Genomic DNA, 18,845 nt, shown 5'->3' on the forward strand with positions numbered 1-18,845 from the left:
TTCAAATCCAATTTAAGCCCTGATCTTCACTTTAATTCTTACTTAAATATCAGAACCTTCATAAATAGACACTGAGGTCAGGGGAACATGGTGCTGTGGTTTGGAGTTTAATGCTCTGTGCTCATAGGTGTTAAGGTGTGGGCTCAAATCCTGGTTAGAAAGGGAGCTTTCTTTTCAATTTCTGACTTTCAATTTCTGTAGAGTAGGGGTGAAGGCTTTGCGCTCATGTTTGGCAGGTTGTGGGTTCAAATAAACCTTCAAGTGTCATTTTCGGTTACAGTCTCCCAGAGAGGGGCACATTGATAAGGAAAGAGATTGGAGATGACCTGGTTTGGCCCTTTAGTTAGTAAAAGCTGTGGGCTTGTAACTCTGGGAGTGTGGGTTCAAATCCTGCCTCAGGACCAGGGGTTTCTTTTCAATTACACTCTTAATAAGAGTAACACGTTGATAAGTAAAGAGAATGGGTCTGTGAGTGTATGTCTTTGTAGAGTAGGGGCTAGGACTCTGGGCTTGTGGTTGTGTGGGTGTGGGCTCAAATCCTGGCAATGATTGCATGTTGTTTGTCAGTATAATTCTTAGCAACAGTAACACATTGCTAAGTAAACAGATAGGGGTTGAGCTTTTAGGCCCAGAGGTTAAGAGTCTGGGCTTGTGGCTGACTGGTTGTAAGGAGGAGAGAGTGAGCAGGTACCAGGGACAGAGCAGAGTAACTGATGAGCCCAGGGTGAGGGGCTCTGGGGTTTACCTTTTACTGAAAATTTTCAAAAACTATCAAAATCTTCAGTAGAAGGTAAACCCCAGAGCCCCTCCCCCTGGCCCTCTATAGGGCCACGCTGTCTCATCCCCAATCTCTTTCCTTATCAATGTGTCCCTCTCTGTGAGAATATAACTGAAAAGGAAACCAGGGGTGCAAAGCAGGACTTGAACCCACAACCCTTAAAAGCAGCCTCACACTCTTCACCACCACACCACAGGGCCAGACAACCACTCACCCACTTGCTTCACTTTTCAATGTGTTCCTCTAAGCTTGAATGGAATTGGAAAGAATCATTAAGGCCCCCACAGGATTCAAACCCACAAGTCATGAGCCTAGAGACTAAGCCCTCTCTTCTATAGAGTCACACAGCCACAAGACATTTAAGTAAGAATTAAAATGGAACTAAAGCAGGAGTTACAGACAGGATTTCAACCCACAACCACCCTTCCCTGAGCTTGGGGCCATAACCACTATCTTAAAAGGCTGCACAGCTACTACCCCCAATCTCTTTGTTTATCAGTGTGTTGATGTCTGAGAGAATTGAAGTGAAAAGAAACACGTGGTATTCAAACCTCCACCCTTTTAGCTAGCAGCATGGAGTTTCAACCACAACTCTATAGGGCCACGTGCATCCCAGTCCCCTCTTTTTATTTATCAGTGTGTTCATGTCAGGACACATTAAACATAAACCAAAATCCACCCATGATTCGAACCCAGAACAATCCAGCCATAGGTCCAGAACCTTAGGCATTACTCTATAGGGCCATGCACCCTGATCACCTATCGCTTTATTGATCAACGTGGTAGTACACCTGAGCTTGAAAGCAAAGCTCACATAACTCCCAGCGTTTGAACCCCTGATGCATCAGCTAAGAGTGTAGATCCCTCCCTACACACTACTCTATAGGATAGCAAACAAAGCACCCAACCTTTATTGACTCATGTGTAAATGTCAAGTAAGAATGGAAAATAAACCTCCTCTATCACCAAGGACTAGAACCCACAGCTCCCGGGCTACAAGTCAAGAGCTCTTCCCAATGAGTCCTAGTGTTTTCTTGGTCTCCCATCCAACTGTCAGCGGTCACTTGTATTAAATATCTCTTATATCTCTTCTTTTATTCTGCGGCGGTTATGTGGCTGAATATCGGGGGGGGATGTGTAATTCTAACATTCATAAAGGAATCCTTGATGGATCTGTCAGCCATCGACGACAGACTAACTCAAATCGTGTGTGTTCGCCTTGAGCAACGACAGACCATATCCAGCGCCGTCTTGCTTGAGCTCGGTGCGACTCACACCGCCCCGCTCCTCTTTATCGTTTTCATCCTAAATCTCTCCTGCGGTCACAACCCTCGTGTCTTCTGTTGTCGGAAGTTTTCTTCGTGCGGCCCAGCGCCGCTTACTACCAGCAACTGGCGCCCTGAGAAACCTGACCGGAGAGAGGCCACTGACCCGCGGCACAGGAGGAGGGACTCGGTTTCGCGAACGAGGCGTTCTGATTGGACGAACTCGCGTGGCTAATTATACGCGCTGTTCTTATTGGATGGCTCAGTCATTTCACCCACGCAGGACGGGTAACCACCCCTATTTAAATAAAAGAAATGGACCAATAGAAGAGTCGGTCAGCCCCCCGCAGCCACACCCCCCTCAGAGCGCTGCTCTTGTGACGTCAGTTCTCCAGCAGCCAGAGAGGAGTTGAGCTCTGCTCCTACAAATGTTCACATGCAGATAATTTGCTGTCCAACCTCGACGCGCCAGATTTAATTAAAAAAAATAACATTCTAGATCGAGACCTAGTGATCAGGCGTTAAAAACGCAATGAGGAGCCCAGAGAATCATGCAAAACCCATTACCAGTCCAGTGACGACTGACTGGTACCGCCGAGACCCAGACGGAACCGGTCTCTCCAGACAGCCTGTCCCGAACTGGGTCCTCTTACGGCCGTGACGGCTCAGAAAATGAGCTTCTGCGGGTTTCAGACCGGACTGGCGTCATGAAGCGGCTGACTCAGGTGAACGAGCGGGTTTAGGAGAATAACTGCAATGACACTATCCCGGAATTCTGCCCTGAGTCACTGTTTACAGTGTTAATACACAGCCGCTCTTCGCGAAATAAATAAGATCTAACTCAGTCTAGGAAACTTTTCGCATTAAACCAAAAGAGCGCCACAATGTGCAAAAGCAGACTAGTTTTCAAAACACAAATTCATTAAAAAATAACAGTCGGGAATGGAAAAAGTCAGGATAAAGGCATATACAGCATGAGACACTTTCAAGAGTGAAATTATTTACTCTCAAGTACAAATTGTGCACATTTGACTAATAAAGTTCCATAAAAACATCGGAGGTCCGGATATTTTCGCGATCCTTATCGACAATTGTTCTTAGTGCTACAAGAATGGATACAAATTAGATCAGGAATATGGGCCGCTTGGCAGTTTGTAGCTACTTGATCCAAGAGTCTTATTTTTAACCCCGATTCCAGTCCAATCTTGTGTTCATTTACTCAGAGCTTCATGGTTGGTAGGCTCATGCCTGCCAGGATCTCTGAAGGACAAAAAAAAAAACATCTCTAGCTGCTTATGAAGAGTCCCATTCTTCCAAAAATATAATGTAAACGATCATATTGTGTTTCGATAGAAATCTGCCCTGAGATATATTTTTTTACATTTAATAAATAAAAATTAGTTCAATTGAATGTAATTTATTGAGGTTGTGCTCTGACATAGCGCCCATCCGCTTTCCAGATGAAAAGGAGCTGCTCTGGGGGGATTCCGGATGCAGGGGTCCCATCACAGTGGAGAGTGACCTCGTCGCCGACTCTCACAGACACATCCGCATCTGCAGACGATACTGGGAGACAATGAGGACGGAGCAACATCAACGAGAGACAAAGGTCCTTCAATCCAGTTTGAAAGAGTGTGATCATAGGAAACACAGCGAGACACTCCTGTACACTATTCACAAGAAACTATGTCTTTTGACTCCAATTTAAAAGGGTGTGATCATGCTAAACACCAGAGACTCCAGGCAAAGCTTACACAGTGAGACAACACATTTTTACTCCAGTTTAAAAGAGTGTGATCAGACAGATCAGGGGAAACTGGTACACTGTTCACCTCCATTTCTAACCGACTGGAAAAATTCTTGAATGAAACTAGGATTAATTCATTCAGGGTCTTGTTTCCTATGGAAGCTTATTGGCGCCACAGAGGAAAAAAAATTAACTCATTTATACGAGAAAGTTATTCAGTTTAAACACAATAGTTAATTTGTGACCAATGTCACCTCCTATATTAATACTGTGTATTTAATTGTACTGTATGTGCAATAATATTGCTCCATGTTGGGGAACTACCATCTCTTCTAACCCTGGATATCAGAAGCGGTTGCATCTATGATAAGCTGGACTAGGCACTTGTGTCAATTTTCAGTTTTTGCTGCTCAGTCTCTTTCAGAAGATGAAACAGTGTAAATCAAGGCAAACCCAAACACACCTCCAGTGTATCTGGCAATAGTCAACAACATTATTTCATTTATTTCAATAAGAATAAGAATACTGATAAATCTTTGTAAAAACTAATATTCACCAACCAAAAACAAATGTGAAGTTTGATTAGCCGATTCTCAAGGAGGTCTTAGTTAATAATTGTCATATTAATGGTCATTTATTTAATATCATGAGAAATGAGATGTGTGATTTCATTTACTATCCTACAGTATTAACTTCTACACAACACCATTTAGGGTTTTAAAACATGCAGATATCCCCTAAACATTTTTATCTGCGGCACAAATCCAACTGGATAAATATTTTTTAGAAAAAAAAACTTTAAAACCGATACACTGCTGAAAAATACACCTCTCGCACACAAATTATTCTGAATTTATCCCCAAACCTTATTAAATATTAAATGTATATTTTCACAGGTTCAATTCTTATTTTGTAAGAGATTATGGAAAATAAAGAGTGCCCAGTCTGAGTGAGAGATCAGAAGTGTGTCCATCGTGCAGGGACAGTGTGAGAGGGAGAGATCAGAGGTGTGTCCAGCGTGCAGGGAGAATGTGAGAGGGAGAGATCGGAGTTGTGTCCAGCGTGCAGGGACAGTGTGAGAGGGAGAGATCGGAGATGTGTCCAGCGTGCAGGGACAGTGTGAGAGGGAGAGATCAGAGGTGTGTCCATCGTGCAGGGACAGTGTGAGAGGGAGAGATCAGAGGTGTGTCCAGCGTGCAGGGAGAATGTGAGAGGGAGAGATCGGAGTTGTGTCCAGCGTGCAGGGACAGTGTGAGAGGGAGAGATCGGAGATGTGTCCAGCGTGCAGGGACAGTGTGAGAGGGAGAGATCGGAGTTGTGTCCAGCGTGCAGGGACAGTGTGAGAGGGAGAGATCGGAGGTGTGTCTAGCGTGCAGGGACAGTGTGAGAGGGAGAGATCAGAGGTTTGGTCAGCGTGCAGGGACAGTGTGAGAGGGAGAGATCAGAGGTGTCCAGTGTGAGATTCTGTGATCTGGGGCTCCTCTGGTCAGTACAGGTCAGCTGTGCCAAGAGGGGATTTGTGAATTGTTGAGAGTGAAAATCAACAGGAAATATAAATTTGTGAATGGAAATTGATACTCACCCTCTGTCAGTGCAAGCAAAAGAAAGAAAACCAACACAGGAAGTTGCATCGTAAGATTCACCCTGGGGAAAGAGACAAGGGACCTTAAAGAGGGAACTACCATGTTTTTTTATATATCAGGGTTAGAAAGATACTGTTTGCTGATGTAAAACAGGAACATATAAAACCTCTAATTTCCTGACTTACACTGAATCGCCGCAGTGTTCTGTGATTCAGAATGAATCGAGGGAAACACAACTGCCAGTGAGGTGGAGCGGCCCTGTGACACTGTCCACTCAGGCTTGTGGATCTGTCTCTTTTAATCCAGTAGAAATCCTGCTCTTGACTTCCAAATGGATTTGCCCACCAATATGTTTCATTCTTAATTCAGCCTGCAGATCATGCTGGAACAATTCTGTGTGAAACGTCTGCTGCACAACCTGGACGTATTCGCTCGTACATCCGTACATCTGTCATCACAGGGACTAGTGAGCAGGAAGGGCCGCATCACAAGTTGTTGGGATTCTCAGTCGTGTCCACGGCGAGACCAGGGGTTTGCCAGAACATAGCGACCTACAGTACTTTCACAAAGTTCACGATTCTGTGCCATATTTTGAAATTTGTACAATGTTTCTATACCTACAATTAATTTATTTTGTCAGAGATTTAATAACCGGTCTGAGAACCTGGGACTGCAGTTCCTCTTTAATGTAGCCTGGTAATCTAGGTGTAACACAGGTGTCCCCTGCTACCAGACACAGTACTCAGGTCCTGTGCCATCCCAAGAAACCCCCTGGAGACCCTCCAAATGCATATTCTTGATTTCTCAGAAAATAAGAGATCCCCACTCAGAGCCTGACCACACAGCCATCCCGTCTGAATTCTCTGTAAATCTGTGCTCTGCTGCAACACACCTGGAGATTCGGTTATGAAGGAATCTATGCATTATTTCATCCTTAAAGCTTATTTTATCAAACACGTCGCGATGTAAAACCGTTCTGTGACCACCATGTTGTGAGATTTCCAGGAGAGACGCCTTTAATGAATTCTCATCTCTCCCTAAGAATGCAACGAGTTTATCGTATTTTAACAGCAGAACGTTGAATTCAGACGCCACAAACTGGAGTCTAAAACAGAGACCGTCGTATTTGTCAAAGTAAGGAGACTGGTTGGTAAAATATCTACACTCTGTCATTGACAAATCTGGCAAATGACTCCACTGGTCCACTTTTCCGTGTCAGTATAAACTACAGAACGACAGGTGTCGCTTTGCCTCACCTCCCCGCCCGGCTGCAGGTCTCCAGCGCTCAACACCGGCTCTATCTTACTCATTACTTCTGCTCTGTTGCTTTAAATGTCACCGCGCTACTTTTCACCAGTTTTAAACCTCCGTGCACGGGCTGCCTGAAGCCACAAGGAAAAAAGTAACTATTCATCCTGTCTGAAGCCCACAACCCAAACTAAAGGAAGTTTTTGGTCAGACATCCGACTCCTCCAAGATGCACTCAACTTCCACGCTAGTTTCTATCATGTTGTCGAAGGAAAAAAAAATCACGAACGTAACTACGATGTATTTAAAAATTAAACTGGTAAAGTTCGTTTTCATTAAATTAAAAAGTAAAATATATTATTGTAATCGACACTATGTTTTATTTTTCAGTTCAATTCCATCTGATCACGTTCAGTCTCATCCCCCCCCCAAACCTCCGGTGAAGACGCCGGGACGGATCAATAATACTCACCTGTGTGACGACAGAAACAGGAAGTTTGCAACTGAACGAGTGAAATAGCAACGAGTTTAGACGATAAAGACGATGTATCTCACGCCTGACAGCAGCGAGGCTCGGTGCCGGTGGATCAGTCCCCGACAGAGAGAAGCAAAGCTCGCGGCAGGTTTGAAGAAGCTAACTACGCGCACTAGCTACAGTCTGTAGGCAGGACTTCGACCTCCGCCGCATTGTGATCGGATAAATACAGAGAAGCCCTACACCTCCGCCGCATTGTGATTGGATAAATCCAGACAAGCCCCAACACGAACATTTAGTAACCTTGAACTCGCTCTCTCTCTCTGCTCACGGAGATTAGAAATTGTACTAGAAAAAAATGAGTATATGGAATTTCCCTCCCAAGTTGGTTTTTCCATATAAACGTGATATGGAATTTGTGTTAAAATGTCACTTTGACATTTATAGAATTCCTCTTAAATTATCGAACTTTCTTAAACAAGTTCTATTGTGTTTGGATTTAATATATAAGCATAACTTTTCACCATATACATATTGTATTTGGAATCATAAAGATAGAGGGAATCAAAATAAAAGCATATTTTTTACAACTTGGTATGATAACAAAATCCGGCTAGTGGCCCAATTGTGTGTTATCTGTATTTTGTAATAATGAGAAGGAATCTTTGTTACCTTTCTTTCTTAACTGCAGATATACAAAACTGTTTGGGATAGATTTGCAAAATGGTATTTTCCACAGAGGTCAATGGTCTAATACTGCCCCCTCTATTCATGCTTTTAAAGTTGAATTCCTTTTTTTAATTTAAATTCTATTAGAAATTTAAAGAATCAAAAGGGGAGACATACGATGGAAATATGTACGTAAAAAGTATCATGTTTTAGCTTTTACAATTGGGAATTCTTCTGGCTGTCAAGTGTCTATTTCTATTTTAAAATTCTGTCTCCTTTTTTTGTCTCCAGTCACTAGAAGCGTTGGCTGCCAAAATAATGTCAGCAGATCTTAAGAGTGTTTTGGATGAGGCAGTTAAAATAGTCAACTTCATAAAGAGCAGGCCTGTACAGTCACATTTACTTCGAGTGCTATGTGAAGAAATGGGTAGTGATCATGTTCAGCTTCTTTTGCACACCGAGGTTCGATGGCTTTCTCGGGGCAAGGTGCTTACTCGGCTTTTTGAGTTGCGTGATGAAGTAAGAATTTCTTTTATCCGACTCAGAATTTGAGCTCTCAAATCGTTTCAATGATTTCGAGCGGCTCGCTAAATTGGCTTATCTTGCCGAGATTTTCAGTCACTTAAATGGACTCATCCTTGGTCTTCAAGGTAAAGCAGTGACGATTTGTCACGTCCGAAGTAAAATAGAAGCCACAATAAAGAAACTGGAAATGCGGGCCAAACGTGTCGATCGGTCAAACTACGACTCGTGTGAAAATGTGTCATATTTTCTTACAAAAGAACAAATGCAGCTACCAGCCTCTGCCACAGAGTTAATTACAGAGCACCTGCAAAGTTTGAGGACCCAACTGCGCGACTACTTCCCGGCTCCAGATGTTCGGTTCAGCTGGATTGAAAATCCTTTTGTGAGTTTATGCGAAGTGCCCCTAGCAAGTTTGAGCACAAAGGAAGACAGTGTATCCTGTGACAGTGCTTTAAAATGGATTTTTTCACAGAAATTCTTAACCAAGTTTTGGCTTCATGTTACTTCGGAGTATCCTGGTCTTTCAGACAAAGCAGTGACATTTTTGATGCCGTTTCCGACACAATATCTTTGTGAAACTGGAGTTTCTGCGCTGGTGGCACTAAAGACCGAATACAGTAGCTTAATGTTGAGCCAGACCTCTGCTTGCAGCTTTTCTCTCTGGCGCCCGACCTCCACCATTTGGTATCTGTCAGAGAGCACCAGCCCCCTCACTAAGCTAGCCAGAAAGAAGGCGCTCTTGAGTAATTGTTCTGATTGTTATGGTGCATATTTTTCTCTCAACGTCGTCATATGTTCATTGGCACAAACCGGCTACCCCGCACTTCTGGAAAAAATGTTGTTTTGTTTTTGACAAGGCTAACGTTTCATCATACCATTATGAGATATCATCAAAAAAGAGCTGTACTGGTGCCTTAGTTTTTAAATATTTTTTAATGTTATTTATTTGTGAGGTGCTGACAGGACTCCTTCTGTAATCAATAAACGGTCTTTGTAAAGCCATGTTTGTAGCTTGTATATGCGTATTTTCTCTGATTACTGGTGTCGATTAGGCTACTGGTGAGGTTTAGAGCTAGCCCGTTTCAAAACGGTGAGGACGGGCTGGTCCTTGTGTTGGCCGCGTAAGTTTTTATGGCTGTAATAGGTTGGGAACCTCTGCTCTAGCGCAGTGGAGACGTGCGCCATTGCTGGTTGAGACGGGGGAGGTTCCCCGACTCCTCACTGGGTTTCTAGAAAACACCCAAGAAGGAACTGCTTCACAGCGGAGTGAGGGGAAAAAAAAGAGAGAATATGAAGAAAGGGAAACGATCGACGGGGCTCAGGAACAGATGCCAAGCCGCAGAGATGCAAAGAGTTCGGGAGCTGCACAAATCAGCCTGCCGGGGTGTCTCTCACTCGTCTGAGTGCTTCTGGGGCTCTCCCAATTGTGGACGGCCCTTCATAACGGCCTTTACACATCTTGTGATGTTTTAACACTGGAGAAACTCTGTCCCCTCGGGGCAGGTAGGTCACCTTTCCTTTTCTTGGATTTGGTCAGGGTGCGTAGGCCCCAGGCACTTGCACTCCGAAATGTTGCAAAAAGATGGGTGAACGCTGCAGTGGCTTCCGAGATATCTCTTCCGTTGTTCTTGCGCATAACACGGGAGTCCAGGTCGACGGCATGATTTTATGACGAACAGAGCAACGTTTACTTGTAAGGTGGCGCTCGTATCCTTTTTTTATATTAAACAATTAAATTATAAATAATTTACAAATACAACCAGATGATCAGAAACGGGTACAAGAGGAAAAAAAAAACAAACATTTAACCGCCAGACGTAATGAAGTAAATTATGTGATCAAGTCACAAAATTAAAGTTAGAAAAATAAGGTTACTTAATAATAGATGTAAGAGGTCGGAGCATTATAGGGAGGGACCGATCAACGTTTTGTGAGGCCGATCGCCGATTTTATGATCCCTGGGTGTGTGTGGCGTGTTACTATCCAGCCCAAGACGCACAAGATGGTAGAATGGTTTTATTAACAAGACGGACAACGATTGTTGCAAGCAGCTCACATGAAGTGACAAGCAGCAGGTTAACGGTCCTTTTATCTAAGGAAGATGACCATAATCCGAAGAGTATTTTTTTTATTTCTTTCGAGATGGAGGCGTGCTGGTGGCATCCTGCCTGTTACAGCACCTCTGTGTCTTTTTTGTCGTCTTTTCTTTTCTTTCGGTTGGTGTTAGTGTTTTTCTTTCTTTTCTTTGTCGGCGGGTCGATTTGCGATCACACAACAAGATGGATACTAGGGAGTCGAGATACTACTTTTTGGCTGTTACTCGGACCACTGTTTGCTTCCGGTTGTAATGCAGATAGCTGCAGAGTAAGTGTTTACACACGTGACGCGCTGGGAGCACTGGTGAGGAGGCGGAGGGAGTGTAGAGCATGCAGTATCGTGTGTTTAACTGAGATGTGGCTGCAGGAACAGATAGATAGATAATACTTTATTAATCCCGTAGGGAAATTGATGTGTTACAGCAGTCCAGCCCAAGAAAAGCAAAACAGACATCAGAATAGTTATAAAACAAAAGACAAACAAAATAATTAAAAATAAATAAATACATAGGTGTGTGGAAAATGTGCTGATCATAGTCACTGTAAAAACAATAAAAAAGGTGCAAAATGTGCATAGGTTTACACAGACTGATTGTCCAAAAAGTACAATGGAGTAAACATGCTGTCCATAGAGGACCAAATGAAGGGCTAACAGTCCTAGCCTAGGGCAGCGTTATACACCCTGACAGCCGCCGGGAGGAAAGACCTGTGGAAACGTTCCCTTGAACACCGTTGCTGGAGCAGTCTATTGCTAAATGTGCTCCGCTGCCCAGTAACAGTCCCATGAAGCGGATGAGAGGTGTTGTTCATGATGGCTGTGAGCTTGGTCAGCATTCTCCTCTCAGCCACCACCTCCATGGGGTCAAGGCTCATCCCCAACACAGTCCGGCTCTACTCACCGGGGAGAAGCCATCAGTCCCGGAGGAGCTGAGGAGGAAACGCCGAGGCTGCAGGGCCTGGTGCGACACGAAGAGAAGGAGATTTAAGTCCTATCTTCCTTCGATCATTATGGGAAATGTGAGGTCCTTAGCGAATAATAGGGCGGTGCGGTGGCTCTGTGGCTCAGGATCTGCGGCTAGAAGGTTGCTGGTTCAAATCCCGCGGCTGGCAGAGGAATCCTACTCCTTTGGGCCCCTGAGCAAGGCCCTGAACCCCAACGGCTCCAGGGACGCTGTATAAATAGCTGACCCTGCGCTCTGACCCCCAGCTTCTCTCTCCCTGTCTGTGTGTCTCATGGAGAGCAAGCTGGGGTCTGTGAAAAGATGAATCCGTAATGCAAGAAATTGTTAATTGGGCTAATAAAGTGATCTTATCTTATAAGATGGATGTGCTGGGAGCACTGGTGAGGAGGCGGACGGAGTATAGGGAATGCAGTATCGTGTGTTTGACTGAGATGTGGCTGCAGGAACATACTGTATTCTGGACTCGAAGGCAGACAGAAACGCCACCGAGAGGAAAGGAGGGGGGTCTCGCGGTGCTTGTTCACAACACATGGTGTAATCCTGGACATATTCCTGTAGCCCGGACATTGAACTGATTTGCCATCGGACTGCATCCATACTATCTTATAATAAAGAATTTTCCCTTTAAAGTGCCCCTTTAAGATGGCAACGCCAGCTGAATGATTAGTACCACTAGAAATCCAAATGTCATCCCCCCATTGATTTTTCCAAAACTGAAAATCAGGCTGATCTTTTGGTAACAAGGCGTTTCTTGTAAAAAAATAAAAATAAAAGTCTGCTCTCTTCTTTTTTCAAAATGGAAAAATCGCCTTTCTTTTAACTATATTCCTAATACCTCTGGGGTTAATAGAGAAAATAGAAAAAGACACAAACAATACAGAAAAAACTCTTGGGGGGGGGGGGGAAAGCTACTGAACTGCGAGTTTCAAACCCTTAAAAGTGATAACAACACCACCGTGTTCAGCATTAACCACGTTCATAACCGCTACAGGAAGATCTCTTGGGCTGGACAGTCACTGGCCACGGATCTCTTTCCCACAGCTGGTCCCTGGTGTGCCTGTCCTCGGCAGACAGATCCTCTGCAATCCTCAGGTCTTTGGCCTTCAGAGACTTGTTCTCTCTGGCCGCTCGCCACAGCATGTCCCTCGTCATCCTTCTGATGAATCCTATAATGATGGCTCTGGGCTTTGCAAGTCCACATGTTGGCTCTCCTGACGCGTTGGACTCTGTCAGTAGACGAAATCCTCCTCCTGGACTGGCAGCACTTTAGCAACAATGTCTTCATTTTGTTGCTCTGCACAGCTTTCAGTTACCTCTGTGTCGATGTCTTTTGCAACCTTTGTTATCGTGCCAAGAACATTTACCTGCACGTCTTCCAGCGACAGGTCGCTTTTCCCCTCTCTTGGCTGCTAGAGTCCTTACAGGTGTGACGGGGGGAGACTCCAGTTCCAGCCCCACAATAATAGACCAGATCCCTAACAGACGCTGTTGAAGACATGATAGTGAAAAATCTGGAAAACATTACATTTGTCATTAGCATGTCCTGTGGGAAAATTCTTCATCAGAGGAGTAGGACGCAGTCTTGTGCAGATTCAGTGTTTATTGAGATTAATAAGGAAGGCAACGTGTGCTGGGTCTGTCCTGCAGAACGGACACGCCCAATGCAAGGGGTACCGAGTTCTTATATACAGCATACAGGCCCAGAAACAAAAGTCATATTTCATACTTTTAACATGTCAAATCGCATTTTGTTACATGTCCATGTAGGGGTGTAACCCTGACGTCCTGGCCAAATTTCCCATTGACCCTTACCAATCATGACCTCCTAATAATCCCCATCTATGAACTGGCTTCATCACTCTGCTCTCCTCCCCACTGAGAGCTGGTGTGTGGTGAGCGGACTAGAGCATCATCCAGGTGGGGCTGCACATTGGTGGTGGAGTGGGATTCCCCATTACCTGTAAAGCGCTTTGAGTGGAGTGTCCAGAAAAGCTCTATATAAGTGTAAGCAATTATTTTTATTATTATTATTATTTTTATTATCATCATCATTATTATTATCCCTTTTAACACATGTAGAGGGGCATGTGTTGTTGCAGCCATTGGTACAAGTCAGTTTTGTATGCTCTAACACATATGTTGAGATAGCCTTTGTTAGCAGATCTTGGGGATCTCACTCGGACTTCTGCAGTATGTTTCGGTAGTGATATTGCAGAGCTGGAAATGTGCAGTGTGAATATCGATCCTGCTTCAGCATGAATGTCAACATTTTGTTTGTAAAGGTTAACACGAAACTGTTTTATCTGTTTATAAACTGTTTTTATTTTGGGAGCTGGAGCCTGTTCTGTCAATCAGTGGGCATAAAGCAGGGTTCACCCTGGACAGAACACACACAGGACACACATACCCTGGACAGGTCCATCACACAGGACACTCACACCAGGGCCAATTTTCCCAGAAGCCAGTTAACCCACCAGCATGTCTTTGGACTGTGGGAGGAAACCCACATGAACATGCAAACTCCACAGAGACAGCACCCCAGGAACTTGCCCCAGGGCCTTAGTGCTGTGAGGCAGCGATGCTAAACACTGTGCCACAGTGCCACCCAATTTTTTTTGTCATTCTAAAGAAATCTTTCAATCTCATCACCTGTTTCAGAAAGATTGAGTTGGATTGTTTTTTCTTCCCAGCTTACTCAGAAGTCCTCACCCTGCAGCCTGGAGCCTCTCTGTCTGTCCCTCTGTTCACTGGAGAGCCAGTGGAGGTGCTGTTTGTCCCTGCAGGAGCTGGAGACTCGACCTGAGTGTGTTCTATCCAGAACAGCACAGCCAGCTGTGTCCCCCAGTAGAGAGACAGAGTGTCGGTGTGGGAGGGCTCTCTGAAACTGCGCTCCCTCACTCCAGCTGATCAGGGGAGCTACACAGTGAGGGACCTTCACGGAAACACCATCAGCACTGTAACAGTCACTGTGGGAGGTAAAAGGTTTCCTGACAATTTCAGTTCTCTGTAACATTATAAAGGTGCACTGCTCTTGTCAAAATGGTATGTGTGGTAATGGAAAAATAAACTTGTTTCTGAATATTGCATGAGTGTGAGTGTCCAGTGTGCAGGGCAGTGTGAGAGGGAGCGATCGGAGGTGTGTCCAGCATGCAGGGACAGATTGAGAGGGAGAGAACAGAGGTGTGTCCAACATGCGGGGACAGTGTGAGATGGAGAGATCTGGGGCTTCCCCATGACCTTTAGATGATGATTGAAAATGGATAGATTAATACAATCTCTCTATTATTGCAGATCCTGACGGTGGAGGGAATTCTCCAATTTTTTTCCTCCAGCTGATCCCTCCCTTCCTGCTGCTCTTCTTAGCTCTGATCTCTGGGCTCCTGGGCTCCAGGAATCGCTGGTGGAAAGGAAACACAACCTCTGGTGTCCAGGAACTGAACCGTCCAGTCTGAAGGCAGTGCTGTAGATCAGTATTTTACAGAGCAGTATCAGCTTTGCTGTCTTGCAGAGCTCTCTGCAGCTGTTTTTCAAAATGTAGACAGACTTTATAAGCTTGATTTTGTACTACAAATTGAGCTGCTTTGATCTTCTATCCACAGATTCAAAGATTTTTCAAAAACTGGACTGGAATCTGGGTACAAAATGAGATTGTTGAGTGAATTTGGTATGAAGTGCCAAACGGCCCACATTCCTTATTTGTAAGTGTTCTTGGAGCACAAAAAATACAAATGCTGATATCATGAAAACATGGACTTGGAATCTTTTTCTGGAAGTTTATTATTAGGTGGATGCATGCATGTATTTATTTGTGGTTTAAGTGCAGTTTGTATTCTAGAGCACAATAATTTCAAAGTACTCTTAAATTGTGTAGTTAACATGTTATATGTAGTGTTGTAAGTGCCTTTAATTGTCACTTTTCTCTGTCTATTCTATAATTTATAAATAAACACTTAATGTAAGTACGAAAATGGTCTTTCTTACTGCAAAGACGTTATTTCTCAATTCGAAGTGCTAAATGGATATCTGGCCTGATTGTGGTCTTTAAACATGTAGCTCTGTCGCCCTCTTGTGGGTAATTTGGTGAACTGACGCTTCCCACACCAAGTTTCGGCCGCTCTTGATTTGAGATGGCGAAGCTCGGCTGTGCGGTATCAATACTGTTAATAATAATAATAATAATAATAATTGCTTACACTTATATAGCGCTTTTCTGGACACTCCACTCAAAGCGCTTTACAGATCATGGGGACTCCCCTCCACCACCACCAATGTGCAGCATCCACCTGGATGATGCGACGGCAGCCATAGTGCGCCAGAACGCTCCCCACACAGCAGCTCTCAGTGGGGAGGAGAGCAGAGTGATGAAGCCAATTCATATATGGGGATTATTAGGAGGCCATGATTGCTAAGGGCCAATGGGAAATTTGGCCAGGACGCCGGGGTTACACCCCTACTCTTTTTCGAGAAGCGCCCTGGGATTTTTAATGACCACAGAGAGTCAGGACCTCGGTTTTATGTCTCATCCGAAGGACGGCGCTTGTTTACAGTATAGTGTCCCCATCACTATACTGGGGCATTAGGACCCACACGGACTGCAGGGTGAGCACCCCCTGCTGCCCCCACTAACACCTCTTCCAGCAGCAACTTTAGTTTTTCCGAGGTTTTAGCGGGGGCTGGCAGAAGCCGTTATTCTCCCGGTCGGGTTCCGCTCGCCGCTGCGTGACGTCTGAGACCTGCCGAAGCTCATATTCTGAGCCGTACGACAGAGCTCCGTCACATGTGTAATTACCGAGTCGGTGTGTGTGAGGAGAAGGGGGGGGGGGGTCAGTGCGGTTACAAGCCACTGAGGATTATATTGACACTCCTGGTGTCCGACGGCTGTTTGTTGTTTTTTTGCCGGCGTAAACAAACCCGTCAGCAGGCCCGATTTATTAAGTATGATTCTCTGGGCTCTTCATTGGGGTTAAAACGAGTGAGAACTGGATTTGGCGGCGATAGCGCGAGTGATGTGTGCCTAGACTTCGGCTCGCTTTCCTCCCTGGGATATTTCTCTCAATAGTCGATCTCAGACATCACCATCGCAGGACTACAGGCCCTGCGTTAATGAGTACCTGTAGGTGTGGTTCTGACGTCACCTTTCTCTCTCATTAGAACACGGGATCCGTGGTGTTGTGGTTCGTTCTCAATTTTAGTTGACTGTTACAATTAGTTGCCCCTTTCGTCCGACATCTTTTTTTTCTGCTAGCTCGTGTAACCAAAATGTCCTACAAATGCTTCGTCCCGAAGGAAATGATCACCGCCGAGCTACACTCCCGCATCAGTTGTGCCGTTTTTACAGTCGCTATGTACAATGCATTTTTTTATTAAAACCATGTTTCGTACATATTATGTATACAGATTTACTAATAAGCCTATTATTGTTGCTGTTGTTATTCTGTAAAGCGCTTTGAGAGGCCGCCTTTAAAGGTGCTATATAAAATAAAGTGTTATTACTAATATTATTATATAACGCCAGTCATTTTAAAATGTGAGTTCTATGAGTGTTGTTCATTACCTTGACGCATCTTATATGGGATTGGGTTATCTCCGGCTGATCGCTCGGTTTTTGCTCGTGTCGGGGTGGAGATGAGCCATCTTCTGCGGCTTCCAACAGGTCTCGGCGATACCGCTGTCCAACAGGTTGCAACCTGCTGGGGGACAGGTGACAGGTGCGTCACGATACAACTCGGCGTTTCTGTTTTGTTGGGTTGTGTTTTCCTGCCGGCGTTTCGCACATCAGCAAACTGCCGGTTTGACCCCCTTCCGCGGGCCACTCTTTAACGCCTCAGTTCTCACCCGCTATCCCCACACTTTTCTCAGCTCCAGAAATCGACCCCGAATCTGTAAAACCCCTCTGTCTCGGAGCTCGTCACTCACCCCCTTCCTGCTGCTGCTGCTGATGATGACGACGGCGATGACGGCAGAAGAAGAGTTTCACCCGCTTTGAAGCCGGCCGGTCCGGACCCGCAACGACCCTCGGCTTAAGTTGTTCTCCGATACTCTCTTCGTTCACCTCCAGCTCGCCCCGAGAAAACTCGAACTTGTCCCTCAGCTGCAGTTGTCTGCGTGTTCCCCCGGCCTGACAGAGCAGGTGACAGAGACGCCCACTCTGCTGCCGGATCGCTGGAAGGCGTCTCAGGATAGAGTTTCTGTTCGTTCTCGGCGCCGCCCTGAAATCTCCAGGATTTGCAATGTTGCTATTTTTAGTTTTTAGCCCTCGTGGGGGCGGTGACACTCTCCCCCCGCTATTCTTAGTTCAAAGGACTGCTTTGGGTGAGTTTCTGTTTTTCTGTTGTTGTTGCGTTTCAAACGCGGTTGAACGTATTGAAACAAAGCGGGGCAGCATTTTTACACAACATGAATCATACCCAGTTTCTTCGGACTGTCGAAGACATTTAATGTCGTTCTCCCCCCCTTCCCCTTCGTACGAGGTTCAAGAAGTGTTCTCTGCCGGCGCTTGAGCTTGGGGTCGCTGTTTTGCCTCTCGTTTCTTTTTTCCAAGAGCGGACCGGAGAGACCAGTCAGACTCGAGGATGGGGCAGTATTTTAAAAAACCCACTTCGCAGGTCAGAGGCGACGGCGTGACACGAGAATGACTTCGACACTGCTACTAAACGAGACTTTCAGTCCCTTCGCTGACTTTTGCTTTTTGTGTTACTGGGTAGGTTGTTTGTGTCCTAAATGTGCCATTGCAATTAGGAGAAATAACGGACTAGTAGCTGGTTAATAATGTACCCGAGGTTCATAAGCACTGCAATGAACATGCCCGCAGAAATTTGTCTCCCAACTCCGCACTAAAAATTGTTCTGAACTTGCGAAGAAACCCCAAGTTTATATCTTCTAGAGAACGCTAAAATATTAGCCGTTGAAATGAGAAAACCCGCCCAAAAGAACTAACGCACTTAGCTCATGCAGGTGCATCAGGCTTACATTTACGTGTATTTATTTAGCTCGTGCACATAAATGCAGCCTGTCTTTAAAAAAACAAAATGAATAAATTACCGATATATTCTCTATATTCTCGATATAACGCGTCTGAAGTATCTCCGTATGATTTAAGTGTGGTTTGATCAAGGAAAAATCAAGGGGGGGAGACTCGTGTGTTCGTCGTATCCCGCGTGGGGTATTTCATTTTTCTGCAGATTACTTAACAGGATTCTGCCAGTTTATTTCACTCATTCATTTACGGGATCCGATTATTTTTAAAGCATGGCCTTAAACTATCCTGTAGTCGCTCGTTCTAAGAAAAGTCACGGAGACACTCTGAAGCGACGGCACATTCTCCACCCTGACCCGTGCAAATCAGGTTTCTGATTAGGCCCAAAGCCAACGGATTGCCATATGTATAATTCGTCACGGGTCTGCAATTTAAAAGAGTTTCGCAGGTATCCCTCCGGATATCGGTGTGGCAATGGGCGGAGTTATGGGTAGAAGCTAAAGCCTCGCTGTTCTGATCTT

General features: G+C 45.0%; 3 long non-coding RNA genes across 5 annotated transcripts; 1 reads left to right on the top strand and 2 right to left on the bottom strand.

Annotated features, from left to right (window-relative positions):
- Positions 1 to 3,026: 3,026 nt before the first annotated feature.
- Positions 3,027 to 7,233, bottom strand: LOC148665760 (uncharacterized). The gene is made up of 3 exons (XR_015936570.1): positions 7,094 to 7,233; positions 5,373 to 5,434; positions 3,027 to 3,609 (listed from the first exon to the last, which is right to left on the bottom strand). It is a non-coding gene; the product is annotated as an uncharacterized LOC148665760 (long non-coding RNA).
- Positions 7,234 to 9,459: 2,226 nt separating this feature from the next.
- On the top strand, positions 9,460 to 15,316 carry LOC148665761 (uncharacterized). 2 transcript variants are annotated; one of them, XR_015936572.1, is made up of 3 exons: positions 9,460 to 9,793; positions 14,039 to 14,323; positions 14,640 to 15,316. It is a non-coding gene; the product is annotated as an uncharacterized LOC148665761 (long non-coding RNA). The 2 variants fall into 2 exon arrangements; XR_015936571.1 differs by having other exon boundaries at positions 14,039 to 15,316.
- LOC148665762 (uncharacterized) lies at positions 10,755 to 17,496 on the bottom strand. Of its 2 annotated transcripts, none has more exons than XR_015936574.1 (3): positions 17,265 to 17,496; positions 16,903 to 17,035; positions 10,755 to 12,833 (listed from the first exon to the last, which is right to left on the bottom strand). It is a non-coding gene; the product is annotated as an uncharacterized LOC148665762 (long non-coding RNA). The 2 variants fall into 2 exon arrangements; XR_015936573.1 differs by having other exon boundaries at positions 16,903 to 17,038.
- Between the last annotated feature and the right edge of the window lie 1,349 nt (positions 17,497 to 18,845).

The sequence above is a fragment of the Lepisosteus platostomus genome, chromosome 5 (genome assembly GCF_059453375.1).
Source record: "Lepisosteus platostomus isolate fLepPlt1 chromosome 5, fLepPlt1.hap1, whole genome shotgun sequence".
Lineage (NCBI taxonomy): Eukaryota > Metazoa > Chordata > Actinopteri > Semionotiformes > Lepisosteidae > Lepisosteus > Lepisosteus platostomus.